The sequence below is a fragment of the Galeopterus variegatus genome, unplaced genomic scaffold, assembly GCF_000696425.1.
Source record: "Galeopterus variegatus unplaced genomic scaffold, G_variegatus-3.0.2 Scaffold162, whole genome shotgun sequence".
NCBI classification, from domain to species: Eukaryota; Metazoa; Chordata; class Mammalia; order Dermoptera; family Cynocephalidae; genus Galeopterus; species Galeopterus variegatus.
In genome coordinates this window covers 868,884-875,696 of record NW_007726273.1, presented here as the reverse complement: position 1 = coordinate 875,696, position 6,813 = coordinate 868,884, and positions in this window count along the sequence as shown.

Sequence of the window (6,813 nt, the reverse complement as noted above, 5' to 3'; positions counted from 1 at the left end):
CTGCAGTAACAAAGGTACCAAAATCTCAGTGCCTAACATAAAAGTTCATTTCTTTTTCTTTTTCTTTTTTTTTGAAAGATGACCGATAAGGGGATCTTAACCCTTGACTTGATGTTGTCAATACCACACTCTCCCAAATGAGCTAACCGGCCATCCCTATATAGGGATCCGAACCCATTGCCTTGGTGTGATCAGCACCACACTCTCTCAAGTGAGCCATGGGCCAGCCCAAAAGTTCATTTCTAATTTGTCCAAAATGTACTGCAAGTCTGAGAAACTCTTTTAGGCTCCTATCCTCCATGTGTTATCTCAAATTCCAGTCTTCTTTGTATGAATCAAAGTTCCGCATCAACATGTGCCTCTGTGATCACTAAGGCAGAAGAAAAAGCGCATGGAGAACCGTGCACAGGCTATTAAATATTTTTACCTGAAAGTGACATTCATCACCCACTGGTTAAAGAAGCACAGACCCATGTCCAACTTCAGGGGGCAGGGAAGTACAATTATATCCTGTGCTTGGAAGTGGTGACACCTGTCATGGAATCCTAACTACGAAATACCCCAAACTTCAAGTAATTTGAGTGAACCAGTGTTCCTAACATCAAATCAACCTAAAAAGTTCATGGGAAAGGGCTGGCCAGTTAGCTCAGTAGATTACAGAGTGGTGCTACAACACCAAGGTTAAGGGTTCAGATCCCCATACCAGCCAGCCACAAAAAAAAAAAAGTTCATGGAAAGATTTGTATTATCTTTTTAATCTTATTTTTTCATGAACTTTTTGAAGGACCCTCATAGAACATAAGGCACCTTATGCAGGATTCTAAGGCAAAAGCAACCACTATTTGCCTAGTACATTAGATCTCACTTTCACAGATATCACTTCTGATACTCATGTTCAAACTGTGAGTTAGATGTTATCATTAATTATAATTATTTCTTTGGGGCAGAAGTTCTTATGCTTACTGTAGCCAATTTTATTATTAGCCTTTTCTGTCACTTGTTTAAGAAACTTCCAAGGTTAAAAAAAACTTTTCTCGGGCCAGCCCGGTGGCGCACTGCTACAGTGCGCCACTTGAGAGCGCAGCGGCGCTCCCACCGAGGGTTCAGATCCCACATACAGACCAGTTCCCGCTCTCTGGCTGAGCGAGGTGCGGGCGCAACACCAAGGGTTGTGATCCCGTTGCCGGTCCCGGTCCGGTCCGGGTGCGACACTGAGGGTTGCGATCCGTTGCCGGACACGAAAAAAGACAAAAACAAAAACAAAAAAAAACTTTTCTTACCAATATATTCCTCTCAAATACTTGTTTTACTTCCATTACTTAAGTTCTTACTTTGTGTAGACTTGATTTTTATGTGTGTGTGATATGAAGTAGAGAACCTAACCTCATTTTTGTTCGTACAAATAAATAACATTCTAGTTCTGTTTATTGAATTGAATTCTTTTAAAATAAGCTTTTACGAAAAATTATAGTTCCCTATATTTGTCAAATTTTTTTTACTGCCCTTCTATTTTCTACCCAAGTCAATATAAACAAGATCCCAGTATGACATATCACTGCTGTTGCAATTATTTTCTCTTTCAGTCTGAGCAAATCTAGATACCCACAATCCACAGCCCAACTCTGTGGGCACAGCTAGAAAACCACTTCAAAGGGAAGAATTGTTCTGGCCCTTTTACTGCCTCCTCAAAAGTAAAAATGATGGGCAGCAGTAATATCCAATCATAACTCTATTCCCTACTTGATGTAGGTTCAATGGGCAAAAAAGTTATCATTTGCAGAGGGTATGAAAATTCAAGATGATTAAGTGATAACTTGTTGTTAGAACTAATCTTGTTCAGTGAGCTGAACATATAAAAATCTAAACCATTTCTTGTGCAGTAGTGAGAACTAATTAGAAAATATAACAGGAAAAACATCATTCATAACACAAAAAAGCTGTAAAACACCTAGGTACAAATATGACAAGAAATGTGTAATAACTATATATTTTTTAAAGGTTAGGCTTTCCTGAAGGACATAAAGGAATATAAAGATATGTCATATTCATGACAGACAAGACTTAACATTGTAAAGATGTCAGTTCTCCATTAGATTACTCAGTAGTTTGGTATAATCTCACCCAACGGAATTTTTATAGAATTTGACAAGCTGATTCTAAAATTCACTGGAAGAGGAAATGCACAGGAATAGCCTAGAAAACTATGAAACATACCATATTATATCACGTTATTCCACAGCCATACATGCCCTATCAAAGCAATACCCTAACACCATAGTAAGTAAACGTATGATGTTCTGGAATAAGTACATAAGACTAACAGAAAGAATACAGAGAATACATACAAGGAGACTTCAAAAAGTTCTTGGAAAAATGAAATTAAAAGATAAAAATTAGGCCAATTAGCTCAGTTGTTGAGAGCTCAGTGCTGATAACATCAAGGTCCAGGATTTGATCCCTGTACTCATCAGCCTAAATAAATAAATATATATATATATATATATAATTTTTCAACATAAGCTCCATCAACTTCAAGATACTTTTTAAGTGGTTATACCAGCCATTTAGTAAATCCCTAAAGAACTAAGGGTTGTTTAGATCCCTGTACTTTTGTACTTTTGGCCAGCTGTCAAAAAAAAAAAAAAACTGAGGGTCATGTCAATGCAATATTTTTTACATTATTCACTGAAGAAAAACAGGTGCCCTTTTTTTAAGATTAGGAAAGAAAAAGAAGTCAGAAGGAGAAAAAACAGGACTGTAAGGTGAATGCCTAATGATTTCTCATCAAAATTCTCACAAAATTGCCCTTGTTTAATGAAAGGAATGAGCAGGAGCTTTGTTGTGGTGGAGGACTCTCTGGTGAAGCTTCCCTGGGCATTTTTCTGCTAAAGTTTTGGCTAACTTTCTCAAAACACTCTCATAATAAAAATACATTATAGTTCTTTGGTCTTCTGGAAAATTAACAAGCAAAATTCTTTGAGCATCCCAAAGAAACTGTTGCCATAATCTTTTCTCTTGATTGGTACACGTTTGCTTTGACTGGACCACTTCCACCTCTTGGTAGCCATGGCTTTGGTTGTGCTTTCTCTTCAGGATTATACTAGTAAAGCCATGTTTCATCTCCTGTTAGAATTGTTAGAGAAATGCTTCAGGATCCTGACCCTATTAGTTTAAAATTTCCATTGAAAGTTCTGCTCTTGTCTGCAGCTGGTCTGGGTGCAACAGTTTTGGCACCCATAGAGTGGAAAGTTCGTTAAACTTTAATTTTTCAGCCAGAATTGTGTAAGTTGAACCAATTGAGATGTCTATGTTGTTGGCTATTGTTTCTGCTAATTGTTGGTCCTTTTCAATAGGGAATCAACAAGGTTAATTTTTTTTCCACAAATTGATGTGAATGGTCTGCTGCTTCAGGCTTCATCTTTTTTATTTGCTTGTTTGTTTGGTTGGTTTTGGCAGCTGGCTGAGATGGAGATCAGGGAATCCAAACTCTTGACCTAAGTGTTATCAGCACCACACTCTCCCAACTGAACTTACCAACCAGCCCTTGCAGGCTTCACTTTAACATTGTCTCATCCCTTCTTAAAATGAGTTATCCGTTTGTAAACTGCTGATGGAGAAGGAGCATTGTCCCCATAAACTTCTGGTAAAGCCATTTTTCCACCCCAGCTTCACCATAAATTTGATGTTTGTTCTTACTTCAATTTTAGCAGAATTCACATTATTCCAATAGGGGCTCTTTTCAAATTGATGTCTTATCTTTCTTAGAATCTCAAACTAGATTCTGTTCAGACATATTATAACAAGTTAGTATGAGTTTATTTTGGTGGGAAAAAATTTTGAAATCATACCAAAAATTCAACTGCCAAAATCAATACACACACACACACACACACACACACACACACGTATATATAAATCCATGCATAGTTTTTTTATAACATACATTTTCCATAAACTTTTTAAAGACCCCTTACATGCTGTTGGTTCCCAGGCTTATGTCTCCATCCCAGACCTCTCTCCTAAGCTCCAGACTCAGATATCCAGCTGCCCAACAGATGTCTAACAAGTTCTCAAACCAATATGCCTAAAACTGAACTCTTGATCACTCTTGCTCCATCTCATCTAGCCCCACCTCAGTGTCAAGCACACAAGACAAGACCTGAACAGTCTGTAGAGGATTCATAAAGCAAATGTACTTCAAAGGGCCTGGTTTTCCAAAGTCTTCCAGTTTCAAATATTGACCTTGCAAAGGACAGGAAATTTACCTCAGGCTATAAAGTTTCTAGTGTAAGATAAAGAATTCTAACACAGCAAGGTTGCTGGCTCAAAGACAGACTAGTTACTGATTGATATGTAAAGATACTGAGAAATTGCTGTAAGAAGGAATGTTTGCTAAGATCAAGCTTTCATTAATGGATCACTTAATTGCCTTACTGGAATGTCATCTGGCTGGTTTCACTGAAAGTTACCAGCCTATATTGTTAAACTGTAAACCCACCTATGTTCTCTTCCTGTAACTTCCTGGTCTGGAAAATAAATGCAGGAAGAGAACCCCAATTGGGGGTTAATTTCCCAAATGGAAGGAATGCCTCTTGCTTGAGGGTTCCGGGGGAGATTAACCACTTCGGGGCTTCTCACTTCTCAGAAGAGATGGGCTTTGAGTAATCCTTTGCAGCTCTGTCACCCAGGGGAAGATGGGTGACAAATCCATTGGGGGCAAAGCAACACAGTCAAGGCCTGACTGATTTTTTTTTTTTTTTTTTTTTTTTTTTTTTTTTAAATAAATAAATACACAAAATCAGATTCAATGCAAAAAGAATCTCTAGAAGACATATTAAATTCAAACTGGCAAAGCTTAAAGACAAAGAGAGTATTAAAAAAGAAGCAAGACAAAAGCATCAATTCACTTATAATGGAAAATCCATCGGACAAATAGCTGACTTATCAAATGAAAGTGAAAGGAGGTGAAAGATTTCTACAATGAGAACTGCAAAATACTGTTGAAAGAAATTAAAAAGGCAGAAAACAGAAGGAAAGACATTCTATGTTCTTGGATTAGAAGAATTAACATTGTGAAAATGTCCATACTAACCAAAGTAATCTACAGGTTCAATGCAATCCCCATCACAACATCAATGACGTTCTTCACAGAAATCGAAAAAACAACCCAGCAGTTATATGGGAAAAAAAAGACCTTGAATAGCCAAAATAATGCTGATAAATGAATGAATGAATGAATAAATAAAAGAAGAAAGAAAGTAAGCTGGAGGTATAACACTGCCTAACTTCAATGTATATTAAACAGCTATTATAACCAAAACAGCATGGTACTGGCATAAAAAAACAGACACTCGTAGCAATAGAAAAGATTAGAAAACCTGGCATTTTACCCACATACTTCCAGCCAACTGATATTTGACAAAGGCAACAAGAACATAATACATTTGGGTAAAGACCGTCTCCTCAATAAATGGTGCTGGGAAAATTGGACATCATATGTGGAAGAATGAAACTGGACTTATACTTCTCATCATATTCCAACATCAACTGAAAATAGATTAAATAGTTAAATATAATACCCGAAACCAAGCCTGTGTGGCCTATGTAGATACATGCAAGGTCTCCAGGGCACAATGGTGGAGCTGTTCCCCTACATCCATTCAGTCTTTGGCAGCAGCATCCTTCCAGTTGCTCAGACCAAAAGTCATCAGGAATTCCTATGGCTCTGTCTTTAAACATGTCCAAAATATGACCACTTCCCACTAACTCCACTGTTACCAAAATTGCAGAAGCCACCACCATCCCACCTAGACTATTGTAGTAGCCTTTTTCCATGCCCCACTTCTTCTACACTTGCCTCTTTCCAAAGTCAGTTTTCAATATGGCAGTGAGAGGGATCTTTTCAAAACACAACACATGCCACTCCTCTACTCAAAACCTTGCAAACGTTCCTCACCTCACTGGGAATAAAAGCCAGTCCTTTCCACAACCTACAAGGACCTTGGCAGAACACCCTGTGATCCTCTCTGAACAGAGGACGGTAGGCCTGTGAGCAGCTGTCATCCTACATCGCCACCCTTACCTTTCTGAGCTCATCTTTTCTTCCACCATTTTCTTCTTCCACTCCAGCCACACTGGCCTCCTTGCTGCTCCTCAATCGTGCCAGGCACACTTCCATCACATTGGCTGTTCCCTTGGACTGGACTATTCTTCCCCCAGACATCTGCACGGCTCACTCCCTCACCTATTTCAAATAAGTTAGTTTTGCATCACATGACACTCCATACTCAACTTCACAAATCCCCTTTGCCATGTTTCTTCTCTCAAATTTTTCCAGCTTTGCTCTCAAGAGAATGAGGATATCAGAGTCTCTTTCATTTCCCACTTCCCCACATGGCACCCAGGATCACGGCTCTCCCTTCCCAACAAAATTTCGACCCACCTCTCCAAATCTCTTTTCCTTGCCGACATAAAGTATCTCTGTCTAAACTCCTCCAATTTGCTTGATCTCCCACATTCAAAGGAACTTGCTACACAGAATCTACCCTCCTAAGAAGGTCCTAGGAAGTACAAACAACAAAAATATTGTTTTTCCATTGCACTGGATTGCCAAGAAAAGTTGTGCTTGAATGTCATCCTCAACCATCTTGCTAAGTCTTTGGAGTCTGGGGTCAGATTGGGGGGGTTAAAATCCTAACTCTCTAAGTATCAGACCTTGAGGAAGTTACTCTCTGAATCTCACTGTCCTCATCTGGAAAATGAAGTTTATAACACTACTAATATTTTGCTGTTGTTATGAAAATTACATGAGAT